The sequence below is a fragment of the Schistocerca gregaria genome, chromosome 10, assembly GCF_023897955.1.
Source record: "Schistocerca gregaria isolate iqSchGreg1 chromosome 10, iqSchGreg1.2, whole genome shotgun sequence".
Taxonomy (NCBI): Eukaryota; Metazoa; Arthropoda; class Insecta; order Orthoptera; family Acrididae; genus Schistocerca; species Schistocerca gregaria.
In genome coordinates this window covers 160173944-160187769 of record NC_064929.1, presented here as the reverse complement: position 1 = coordinate 160187769, position 13826 = coordinate 160173944, and the positions used below count along the sequence as shown (strand labels likewise).

The 13826-nt window shown below is 42.1% G+C and overlaps 1 protein-coding gene across 2 annotated transcripts in view; it reads left to right on the top strand.

The window, feature by feature from the left end:
• LOC126293577 (leucine-rich repeat-containing protein 15-like) overlaps window positions 1–13826 on the top strand; it is a 146927-nt gene that overhangs the window by 87077 nt on the left and 46024 nt on the right. The gene's annotated exons all lie outside the window — the stretch shown is intronic.

Genomic DNA, 13826 nt, shown 5'->3' with positions numbered 1-13826 from the left:
GGTACACCGCTGCAAGAAGGGGGGCAAGTTCTTTCGCGTACTCTGTGTAAAAGCGAACTGGTATCCCATCAGGTCCAGCGGCCTTTCCTCTTTTGAGCGATTTTAATTGTTTCTCTAACCCTCTGTCGTCTATTTCGATATCTACCATTTTGTCATTTGTGCGAAAAACTAGAGAACGAACTAAAGTGCTGTCTTCCTCTGTGAAACACCTTTGGAAAAAAGACATTTAGTATCCTCTGTTTCAGTACCATTTTGGTCACAGAGTGTCTGGACATTTTGTTTTGATCCACCTCCTCGCTTTGAAGTAAGACCAAAATTTCTTAGAATTTTCTGCCAAGTCAGTACATAGAGCTTTACTTTGGAATTCGCTGAACGCCTCTCGCCTAGCCCTCCTTACACTACATTTCGCTTCGTGTAATTTTTGTTTGTCTGGAAGGCCTTGGCTATGTTTGTGTTTGCTTCCGTAGCAGTTTTCTAACTCTGTTGTTGTACCACAGTGGCTCTTTTCCATCTCTTACGATCTTGCTTGGCTCATACTCATCTAATGCATATTGTACGATGATTTTGAACTTTGCCCACTGATCCTCAACACTATCTGTAATTGAGATAAATCACCGATGCTAAAACCGCTTTATGATCGCTGATTCCTTGTTCTACTATGGACGAACTGCTCAGTGCAGTACCGGATCTGAAATAGTCTGTGAGTCAGATCGAAACCAGTAATCATTATTGAAAGAATTGGTGACACAGACAATGTTTCTCATTTCATTATTGAGACCATGATTCCTGAGACTATGACTACTCTCAAATTCTTAAAATTAAGACCTTTTGAATTGGCATGAAGATCTTGCGTGATGAAGCTGACCAACTTTCAGGTTGATGGCTGCAGTTACTTTGAGTGCGTCTTTCCACAACTTCACCGGACCTTACTATCAGTCTGATACTACAGCCAGGCACAGACTTGCGTTGGATTCCACGAAAGCGACAGCGCTACGGAGGTTCGTAAATGTCACAGACATTCGCTGAAGAAAGGCTTTGGTTCAGTACGAAGTAGTCCCGAAGCCAACAGAAAAGTCGGAAGCATAAAGTCTCCGTTACAAACACAGGAAGCACTTTCTTGCGGGTTACACACAGACCGATAAACGAGACAATGCATACTTGCACCGTGTGTTCAATAGCGAAGTCGCGAAAACGTATCAACTTTTTATACCAGTCGTATACCGTTTCCGTTATACAGTAAGACTGTCGTAAAACACACATTTGTGACATGCTTGAAACTCGTTCGACAGCACCCAGTAATTTTGTAAATCTAACTATAAACGGCTGTCATGTGAAAAAGAATAATCGTCATAATTGTTAATATACAGCGTGACAATTATTGAACTGTATGAAATAAACTATGCCATGCACACACTTTATTCAACGTGTAAATTTCACTACAGGTATTCGCATTTAGGTTATGAAATGTTCGATATACCTGCCAGTATTGGCGATAAAAGCGGCGTACACGAATAGTGAAATTCTGCGTGACCCGCTTGAACTGTCGGAACATCGATGCTGTCGATGACCTCTTGAACGGCTGTTTTCGGTTCAGCAATGGTTTTGGGGTTATTGCTGTACACCTTGTCTTGAATATATCCCCACAGGAAGGAGTCGCATGTGTTGGGATCCGCAAAATATATTGACCAATCAGAGCCCATGCCAGTGACCTCTGGGTACCCTCCAAGACATCACACTCCTGCTTCAATGGGGTCGAGCTCCGTATTGCACGAACGACATGTTGTTGAAATCAGGGTCACTTTGCATAATGGGGCTGAAATTATCTTCCAAAATCTACACGTACTGTTCGTTAGTCGACGTACCATCAAGGAATACCATTGTACACCACACCACACAGTCACCCATTGAGTACGAAGAGAATTTCCGATCGCGAATTGCGAATCCTCAGTCCCCCAAATGCGCCAGTTTTGCTTATTGCCGAACCTATCAAAATCAAAGTGGGCTTCGGCGCTGATCCGTACAGCGCATACTGATTCTCATCGTGCGCAACTTGAACGTCCTAACGCAAACAGTTCAGAAGTTACGACGATTTTACTTCATATAGTTCAGTAACTGTCACCCAATGTTTACGCAGTTATGAGACAAGTGGTCAATGCCTCTTCGGAAAAATGTTGGCGGTTGCCCACGTAACAATTATTGTAACCATGCGTGGGCATCTTCGTCCAAAGCAAAGGGACAGCGAAGAATCTGTATCTTCACCGTTCCAAAAATATGGAAATCACGTAGGGAAATACTGGGTCGTTTTGGAGGACATCTGAGTGCTCCCCTGGAAAACTTGTGTTGGCGGACCTACCTGTTGCCAAGGTTATTTAAAGTGTGCTGCAGAAATTTCGCGGGGAAGCCCTTGCACATCGTCTATACAGCCCCGATCTCTCCAGATGAGACTTCCATATTTTTGGATGCGTGAAGAAATACATTCGTTGTCATCGAGTCGCTTCGGACGGAGTGGTGCACGCCTGAGTACAATCATTGTTCCATAGGCAACGACAAACATTTCTTCATGAAGCCGTTGACCACCTTGTCTTACAGTGAGTTAAATGTAATAATAAACATTGGAATTATTTTTGAAGTAATTGACGTTTTATATACTTTTTATGTTTCTTACGTCAGTCAGTAAAAACGAAATCATTGTAGGATCACTTTGTTGTCTGGCAGTCTGTTCGACTCTTATGAAACATTTTGCTCAGAAACACGTAGACGCATCACTTTAAAATTCATGTCTACTACTTCATTCTTCTGGAGAAGAAATAAAAACTTTGAGGTTCGCCGATGACATTGTAATTCTGTCAGAGAGAGCAAAGGACCTGGTAGAGCAGCTGAACGGAATACAAAGTGTCTTGAAAGGAGGATATAAGATGAACATCAACAAAAGCAAAACGAGGATAATGAAATGTAATCGAATTAAGTCGGTTGATGCTGAGGGAATTGGATTAGGAAATGAGACACTTAAAGTAGTAAAGAAGTTTTGCTATTTGGGGAGCAAAATAACTGATGATGGTCGAAGTAGAGAGACTGGCAATGACAAGGAAAGCGTTTCTGAAGAAGAGAAATTTGTTAACAAGGTCAGGAAGTCGTTTCTGAAAGAATTTGAGTGTAGGCATGTATGGAAGTGAAACATGGACGATACATAGTTTGGACAAGAACAGAATAGAAGCTTTTGAAATGTGGTGCTACAGAAGAATGCTGAAGATTAGATGGGTAGATCATATAACTAATGAGGAGGTGTTGAATGGAATTGGGGAGAAGAGAAATCTGTTTCACAACTTGACTAGAAGAAGGGATCGGTTGCTAGGACATGTCCGGATGCAAACAAGTCTCAGGACTGAAGACCACTACAACAACAACAGCTTCAGATCTACTGTGCATTGGCTGTCTAGCAAATTTAAGCCACTAAGTCAATGAAATCGAAAGATACGGGCACTTCTGTGACAAATGTCGGTACTCACAAACAGTGATCAAAACTCTCTCGTAGGCCTAGAATCACGAAATTAGGCAAGAAGCCAGGTTTCACAACACTGAGTGCGCAAGCTCTACTCGCTCTTATGCGAATTTTATTTTTCGTCATGTCGTGTTAATTCGACTTCCCTTTATAGTTTTCTGCACCTAGTGGCAGACTATTTTAGCCCTTATATTTTCGTTATAATAATCAGATGTGCAATAGCTCGAAGATTGATTAGTTCTTAAGCACAGAAATTGTCTGTTGTCTAAGTGCACTAATGAAGCAAAATATCATGTCTGTGCGCTTAGTAGCGTGTTGGTGCACTTTTTGGAAATGCCATAAATAATACACTAGCAATTCTACGTGGCATAGATTCGAAAAGTCATTAGTAGGTTAATACTATTCAGGGTGATTCAAGATGATGTGCAAATGCTTTAATAAATTATTCTACAAGTAAAACTTTCGAAAAACAGTTCATAGAAACATAGGTCCGGAAATGTTTTGTTACGGAGTTACTGCTAATAAAAGATTTTGCCTGAAATTTAGCAACTTTGCTAATATGAAGCCATCGCAAAACTGTACGAGGTTAAAGTAAAATACGATGTCTATTTATTTTGTGGTTATTGGTCTGGTGAATTTAATAAAACGTGTCTCAGGGACGTATGTGTGAGAAAGTAATACGTTGCCCAACTCTTCTTTGAACGAGCGGTTTCGAAATTGTTGTTTACATTACTTCCCAATTGTAATACCTGTCGGAGTTTCATGAGCACGTTTGGTGCTCTTGCGACGATCTTACATAAATAAATAAATTGTCCAGATTATTAAGTATCAGAAAGCCTCAAACAAAGGGATCCGTTCGAAGTCGGTACAAAACCAGAAGTGCAACGAATTTCTTTTCTAATTGAAACTCTTGCAAATACTGATTACTTTTTACTGTAAATTAAAATCACTTGTTGACTGTAACAGAATGAATAAAAATAATTGCACTTGATGAAGAATGACCGTGCTTGTGGGTAACGATCATAAGAAAGAAATTATTTAGCGTTAAGTTAATCGGTCTTAGATTTTTAAGAATAATAAAATAACAAACTAAAGAGCGCTTATGGCTTACGCCGTTCTATCGTTGTCTCACCAAACACGTCGCTTCCATATTAATTTAAATGGCTAAAAATTATTTGTATTATTTGATTAAAACCGAAAAACTAAGACGATTGTCGTTTTACAAAATGAAAGACGTTTTAAACGCAGTATTCCAATTGTCGTTTGGAAAAAGCTGCAGCTAATAGAACTTACATCCTTATCACGTCGACGGAAGAAGAAGAAAATATCATTCACATGCAGTACAAATAAATTATCGGAGAACAAAGATTGGTTTAATATCAGTGGGTAGATATTAATTTCTTCAAGACTTTGACTTTCCATATGTAAAACCGAGTGAAATAGTTCTTTGTTGTTCATTCAATGGAATAGGAATAGTCTCACAATCATTTTGTCTGAAATAATATTATCAATTGTTACGTGGCAGTCTACAAGCAAGAATAAAAATTGACATTAATATTATAATGTTCCTCACCGACGATTCAATCAGATGTGAAAGTTCACCATTGCGCCTTTATGAAAAAGCATGTTAAAGATCCAAGACTAAACGTGGCTACCTCTTCTATTGATCTAACCTTGTGTGAGTACCAGACTGATGAAGAAAACTGAAGAATCGGTGTGCCATTTTATTTATTTATTTGTAAGCCATTTCTTTCACGTATGAGGCATATTTCATCGGGATTCTTCCAGTGAATGGCAGTCTGACGTCTGCTTTTGCTGCAGTTTCTCATAATTTCGTGGTCGTTCCACGTAGCTAGCTCTACATGACTTCTTAGGTATTTTACAGTTGTCACTGTTTGTAGTGATTTATTACTGCATGTGTCCGCTCCACTTAGGCTCCTCCAGACTCTTACTATTACAGTGAGTTATCGCCAAGACCCTGACCCGGTAGAAGTGTGGCTCCACGCATGTCAAACCACAACATGTTCCATTACTGTATGTTGAGGTTCAACAGCCAAACTCTGCATCTGTCTTCGGTCCTGTGTGGCCTTCCTACACTTTTCTTTTCCTTGCGGCTTTCTTAAATGTAACAGCATTGAAACTTCCTTTCAGATTAAAACTGTGTGCCGGACCGAGACTCGAACTCGGGACCTTTGCCTTTCATGGGCAAGTGCTCTACCATCTGAGCTACCCAAGCTCGACTCACGCCCGTGCGGGATTAGCCGAGCGGTCTTAGGCGCTGCAGCCATGGACTGTGCGGCTGGTCCCGGCGGAGGTTCGAGTCCTCCCTCGGGCATGTGTGTGTGTGTGTGTGTTTGTCCTTCGTATAATTTAGGTTAAGTAGTGTGTAACCTTAGGCACTGATGACCTTAGGTGTTAAGTCCACAAGATTTCCCACACATTTTCACACACGATTCACGCCCCGTCCTCACAGCTTGACTTCCGCCAGTACCTCGTCTCCTACTTTCCAAACTTCACACAAGCTCTCCCGCCAATCTTGCAGAAGTAGAACTCCTGGAAGAAAGGATATTGTGGAGACATGGCTTAGCCACAGCCTGGGGGACGTTTCCAGAAGGGACTTTTCCAGAATGATATTCTCACTCTGCAGCGGAGTGTGCGCTGATATGAAACTTCCCGCCAGATTAAAACTGAAAAAGGCAAAAAGACCCGAGTTCGAGTCTCGGTCCTGCACACAGTTTTAATCTGCCAGGAAGTTTCGTATCAGTGCACACTCCGCTAGAGAGTGAAAAATCTAATTCTGTAACAGCATTATCCGCGAAGCGCCTTATGGACATAAGATATACATGAATTATGTCAATGCAAGAATAAGCAAAGAGTAATTGCAGTTTATTTTCTGTTCGATAGGCTCGCAGCAGTGGCTCAACAGTGTGTAACATAAGGTTTCCGCTAAGTTTTCAACACGGAGTATGTAAGAGAGGAAGTCCAGATAGGCGCTAAATTAAAAGAAATTGTTTCTCATGCACCTTCTCTACCCATGAATCAAACTAGTAATATTTTCTGGATGTGAAATTTATGGAACATTACCTAGACAGAGAACGTTTACTTTTGGCAACTTTTCGTACTGAACATCGCAAAAGTAAGTTGAATTGCACTACGTCATTGCCCCTTACTTAGCTTGTATCTATCGCGAATCTCTCGCCTAGTAAGAAGTTCCAAAAGTTCGGAAGAAACGGCACATGACTCCAGTAAATAAGAAGGGTAAAACAGCATACGCGGAAAACTGCAGACGAACATACTTAACATCGGTCTGATGCTCTATGCTTGAACATGTCGTGAGTTCTAATGTAATAAATATCTTAGACACCGAAATGCTCGTATCTATGAATCATCACAGTTTTAGAAAGGATCGCTAAAGTGGAACTCAGCTTGGTCTTTTGTCACGTGATACACTGCAAAATGTGGATGATAGGCAATAGGCAGATATCATATTTCTAGATTTCCGAAAAGCATTTGATACGGAATCCCACTGCAGACTGCTGAAGACGGTACAAGCCTACGGAATAGTTTCCCAGATATGTCTCGAAGAGTTCTTAAGTAATAGACCGCGGTGTGTTGTCCTCGACGAGGAGTGTTCATCTGAGCCAATGGTATCGTCAGGAGTGCCCCAGGGAAGTGTGATACGATCGCTATAATTATTATGTATAAATGATCTGGCGGACAAGGTGAGCAGCAATCTGCAGATGTAGTACACGGGAAGATGTCGAAGTTAAGTGATTGCAAGATGACATAGACAAAAAAACAAGCAACGCGATATGAGAAGCGCGGTAGGGACTGCGAATGGTCGACTTCGGTTTAGTGTGAGAGTTTTAGAGAAGTGTGGTTCGTCTACATCTACATCCATACTCCGCAAGCCACCTGACGGTGTGTGGCGGAAAGGACACCACATGTTAGTCGCTAGTGTTATCTGTTCTTGACTACTAATGGAATGTTTGGGATCCGCACCAGGTCCGATTAAAGGAAGACATCGAAGCAATTCAGAGGCGAGCAGCTAGATTTGTTACCGGTAGCTTCGAACAACACACAGGTGTTACGGAGGTGCTTCCGGAACGAAAATGTGAATCTCTGGAGCGAAGTAGACTTTATTTCCGTGGAACAGTACTGACAAAATTTAGAGAACCAGCATTTGAAGTTGACCGCGGAGCGATCCTGCAGCACCAAAGATACATTCCACATAAGGACCATGAAGATAAGATACGAGAAATTACGGCTCATACAGGGGCACCAGACAGCAGTTTTCCCTTGCTCTATCTGCAAATAGAACATTAGAGGAAACAGGGTACCCTCCACCACGCTCCTTATGGTGGTTTACGGAGTATGTGTGTAGATGTAAATGAGTTACATGAACCTGAGTAACCATAAAAAATATCGCACTTTGCTTGAAAATGTGTAACCAACGTGGCTTTTAGCCGCTGATGTGCCACGCCCAATGGGCACGTGGGTAGTATGTCATCGTAGGAGTCAAATGCAAAATATCAAATAATCACACTCTAGGTGAAATGAATAAACCTCAATTATGCCAACTCCGTCATTCCGACATTTCGTGCTGCAAAAGACTGTTTGCTTTTTGAAACTCAATAGACGATTTCCGACCCTTGCGAATCCAGGGTATCCCAAAAGGAACGGCCAATATTAAGGGGTCTGACAGGAACTATCATTTGAAGCAAAAATCTTCATATGGACATATGTCATATTCAGGATGGTTTTAAACGTGGAGCACATGTAACGTATATTTGTTTTTGGGGTAGTAACACGCACGTTTGTGCCCTACCAACATAAACTCTTTGAAGTTTTACGCTAACACGTCGTTGCTCTTGAATCCTTCGTTCGAGACGTCTTCTTGACAGTAAACTGGTCCGTTGAACGAGCATCTGTCCATGGAGTTTTGTGAAGGTAGTCGTGCGAGGACTGAGTGTGTATCAAAGAGTAGGATCACTTAACTGTGTTTGTACATGCGTTGGCTAAAATGACACACATATACATAACAGTGATTAATGTGCAGATATGGTGCACATAAACGGCTGCTATTATGGGAGTGCTCCAGCTGGTTTCGAAGAATACCGACGGCGCTTTCCGACACGTCGACTTCGAATGGTTCAAATGGCTCTGAGAACTATGGGACTTAACTTCTGCGGTCATTAGTCCCCTAGGACTTAGAACTACTTAAACCTAACTAGCCTAAGGACCCGTGGTCTAGGGGTAGCCGGCACGGTAGCTCAGCGTGTTCGGTCAGAGGGTTACGTGCCCTGTGTAATAAAAAAACTGTCAATCGATCAACAACGAACATAAATGGATGTCTTACGACGTCCGCTCCTAGCAGGTGTAACGTACAAAAGCGACCAAAATGAGAGTTAAAAAAAAAAGCTGGGGTAGAGTCTTTGATTCATGATCAAAACGTCTCCGGTCCCCGGTTCGATCCCCGCCACTGCCTAAATTTTGATAAATAATCAGCATTGGCGACCGAAGACTTGCGGCATAAGAAGTCAGCCTCATTCTGCCAACGGCCTTGTCAAAGAGGGCGGAGGAGCGGATAGAGATTCAGGGCACTCTCTTGTCCTAGGGGTGAGAAATTGCCAGTAAAGGCGGAAGAATCAGCAATGATCAATAACATGAGGATGCAGAAGGCAATGGAAACCACTGCATTAAAGACACGTAACGTGTATCCACAGGACATGTGGCCTGTAGTTGAAGATGTGTCATGATGATCTCTCCATTGGCAAAAGATTCCGGAATAGTCCCCCATTCGGATCTCCGTGAGGGGACTGCCAAGGGGGAGGTTACCATGAGAAAAAGATTGAATAATCAACGAAAGGATGTTCTACGAGTTGGGGCGTGGAATGTCAGAAGCTTGAACATGGTAGGGAAACTAGAAAATCTGAAAAGAGAAATGCAAAGGCTCAATCTAGATATAGTAGGGGTCAGTGAAGTGGAAGGAAGACAAGGATTTCTGGTCAGATGAGTATCGGGTAACATCAACAGCAGCAGAAAATGGTATAACAGGTGTAGGATTCGCTATGAATAGGAAGGTAGGGCAGAGGGTGTGTTACTCTGAACAGTTCGGTGACAGGGTTGTTCTAATCAGAATCGACAGCAGACCATCACCGACAACGACAGTTCAGGTATACATGCCGACGTCGCAAGCTGAAGATGAACAGATAGAGAAAGTGTATGAGGATATTGAAAGGGTAATGCAGTATGTAAAGGGGGACGAAAATCTAATATTCATGGGCGACTGGAATGCAGTTGTAGGGGAAGGAGTAGAAGAAAAGGTTACACGAGAATATGGGCTTGGGACAAGGAATGAAAGAGGAGGAAGACTAATTGAGTTCTGTAACGAGTTTCAGCTAGTAATAGCGAATACCCTGTTCAAGAATCACAAGAGGAGGAGGTATACTTGGAAAAGGCCGGGAGATACGGGAAGATTTCAACTAGATTACATCATGGTCAGACACAGATTCCGAAATCAGATACTGGATTGTAAGGCGTACCCGGGAGCAGATATAGACTCAGATCACAATATAGTAGTGATGAAGAGTAGGCTGAAGTTCAAGACATTAGTCAGGAAGAATCAATACGCTAAGAAGTGGGATACGGAAGTTCTAAGGAATGACGAGACACGTTTGAAGTTCTCTAGCGCTATAGATACAGCAATAAGGAATAGCGCAGTAGGCTACACAGTTGAAGAGGAATGGACATCTCTAAAAAGGGCCATCACAGAAGTTTGGAAGGAAAACATAGGTACAAAGAAGGTAGCTGCGAAGAAACCATGGGTAACAGAAGAAATACATCAGTTGATTGATGAAAGGAGGAAGTACAAACATGTTCCGGGAAAATCAGGAATACAGAAATACAAGTCGCTGAGGAATGGAATAAATAGGAAGTGCAGGGAAGTTAAGACGAAATGGCTGCAGGAAAAATGTGAAGACATCGAAAAAGATATGATTGTCGGACTCATCATACAGGAAAGTCAAAACAACCTTTGGTGACATTAAAAGCAACGGTGGTAACATTAAGAGTGCAACGGGAATTCCACTGTTAAATGCAGAGGAGAGAGCAGATATGTGGAAAGAATACATTGAAAACCTCTATGAAGGTGAAGATTTGTCTGATGTGATAGAAGTGGCAACAAAACGACTGTTCACGTTGGTGTGTAGAATATATGAGTCTGGCGACATACCATATGACTTTCGGAAAAGCATCATCCACACAATTCCGAAGACGGCAAGAGCTGACAAGTGCGAGAATTATCGCACAATCAGCTTAACAGCTCAAGCATCGAAGCTGCTTACAAGAATAATATACAGAAGAATGGAAAAGAAAATTGAGAATGCGCTAGGTGACGACCAGTTTGGCTTTAGGAAAAGTAAAGGCACGAGAGAGGCAATTCTGACGTTACGGCTAATAATGGAAGCAAGGCTCAAGAAAAATCAAGACACGTTCATAGATTTGTCGACCTGGAAAAAGCGTTCGACAATATAAAATGGTGCAAGCTGTTCAAGATTCTGAAAAAAGTAGGGGTAAGCTATAGGGAGAGACGGGTCATACACAATATGTACAACAACCAAGAGGGAATAATAAGAGTGGACGATCAAGAACGAAGTGCTCGTATTAAGAAGGGAGTAAGACAAGGCTGTAGCCTTTCACCCCTACTCTTCAAGCTGTACATCGAGGAACCAATGATGGAAATAAAAGAAAGGTTCAGGAGTGGAATTAAAATACAAGGTGAAAGGATATCAATGATACGATTCGCTGATGACATTGCTATCCTGAGTTAAAGTGAAGAAGAATTAAATGATCTGCTGAACAGAATGAACAGTCTAATGAGTGCACAGTATGGTTTGAGAGTAAATCGGAGAAAGACGAAGGTAATGAGAAGTAGTAGAAATGAGAACAGCGAGAAACTTCACATCGGGATTGATGGTCACGAAGTCAATGAAGTTAAGGAATTCTGCTACCTAGGCAGTAAAATAACCAATGACGGACGGAGCAAGGAGGACATCAAAAGCAGACTCGCTATGGCAAAAAAGGCATTTCTGGCCAAGAGAAGTCTACTAATATCAAATACCGGCCCTAGTCTGAGGAAGAAATTTCTGAGGATGTACGTCTGGAGTGCAGCATGTGTATGGTAGTGAAACATGGACTGTGGGAATACCGGAACGGAAGAGAATCGAAGCATTTGAGGTGAGGTGCTATAGACGAATGTTGAAAATAAGGTGGACTGATAAGATAAGGAATGAGGAGGTTCTACGCAGAATCGGAGAGGAAAGGAATATGTGGAAAACACTGATAAGGAGAAGGGACAGGATGATAGGACATCTGCTAAGACATGAGGGAATGACTTACATGGTACTAGAGGGAACTGTAGAGGGCAAAAACTGTAGAGGGAGACAGAGATTGGAATACGTCAAGTAAATAATTGAGGATGTAGGTTGCCAGTGCTACTCTGAGATGAAGAGGTTAGCACAGGAAAGGAATTCGTGGCGGGCCGCATCAAACCAGTCAGTAGACTGATGACCCAAAAAAAAAACTAAGGACATCACACACATCCATGCCCGAGGCGGGATTCAAACCTGCGACCGTAGCGGTCGCGCGGTTCCAGACTGTATCGCCTAGAGCCGCTCGGCCACTCCCGCCGTACGTCGAATGCCTCATCGTAGAAAGATCACCAGAGTTTTCGGCACATTACGTGAAACAGCTATTGTTCCTAATTTTCATTTTCCTTTTTATCGTCGTTCAACAACCTGTACAGGAACAGCAACACATTTGTTAAAATGAGGCAGCGTAGTCCTACTGCCAGCGAATGGCGTCTTTCTGCACTTGCTGGACATATGTCTACCGAACATTACATGCAGAAAAACTGCATCAGTTTGACAAACTGTCCACAACCTTCACAATGGTGACAATGGCACACGACTGTGCATATTACTATCCAATGACTTTTCCACGTCAATGTATATATACTTTCATGCCGCCTATGTCCCTCCTACCGTTCATTAGGGTAACGTGTCAACAGGTGAAGTGAATTTCGTCATGAACCTTTCAAGATTTTTGGTAAAAATTTTGAACGATGACTTGTCTGTATATAGTAGTATAGATTAATAACTATAGCAGTATTGTATATTAGCACGTAGTACATACGAGGAGCGTTTGAAAAGTCCGTACAAAAATACAAACTACTTACCTATTTGGGGTAAACCTTTTTTTCTATTTTTCGACATCGTCCTACTCTGTTCTAATTTGTTGCCCCTTCCGAATAATCGGAATTGTCCAAGTCTGCAAAATAGCTATTAGTTGCTGCTATCATCTCCTCATCTGAATAAAATCTTAGTCCCGCCAGCCCCTTCTTCAAATTGGGAAACAAATTGTAGTCCAAGAGAGCCAACTCTGGACAACAGAGGGGAGTTGAAACGAGTTGGATTCCCATTTCCATCGATTTTGCGACCACAACTGCTGAGATGCTTGCTGATGCATTGTCGTGATGGAAAAGGACTATTTTGCGGTCCAATCGCCGGCGTTTTTCTTGCAGCTCGGTTTTCAAACGGTCCAATAACGATGAATATTATGCACCTGCATTAGTTTTGCCCTTTTCCAGATAGTCGATGAGGATTATCCCTTGCGAATCCCAAAAGACAGTCGGCATAACGTTTCCGGATGAAGGAATGGTCTTCGCCTTTTTTGGTGCAGCTTCTCCCTTGGTAACCCATTGTTTACATTGTTGTTTGGTCTCAGCAGTATAGTAATGTACCCATGTTTCATCCACAGTGACGAAACGACGCATGAAGTCCTGCGGATTCTTCCTGAACAGCTGCAAACCATCCTTGCAACACTTCACACGATTCCGTTTTTGGTCAAGCGTGAGCAATCGCGGCATAGTTTTCTCATCTCCAAATTTTTGTGCAAAATATTATGTACCCGTTCATTCTAGATACCCACAGCACTATCAATCTCACGCACCTTAACTCTTCTGTCATCCATTACCATATTATGGGTTTTATCGAGGACTTCTGGAGTCGTAACCTCCCCAGGGCGTCCAGAAAGTTCAGCATCACTTGTGCCCGTATGGCCATTCCGAAAATTTTGAAACCACTTACAAACTGTTCTAATCGAAGGTGCAGAGTCACCGTAACGTTAATCAAGCTTCCCTTTACTCTCCTGAGGCGTCTCGTCTTTTATAAAGTAATGATTAATCACCACACGAAGTACTTTTTCGTCAATTTTTTTTGACAATCACTCGACTTCCTTGATTCACATGAATGCCAAAAACAAAGAA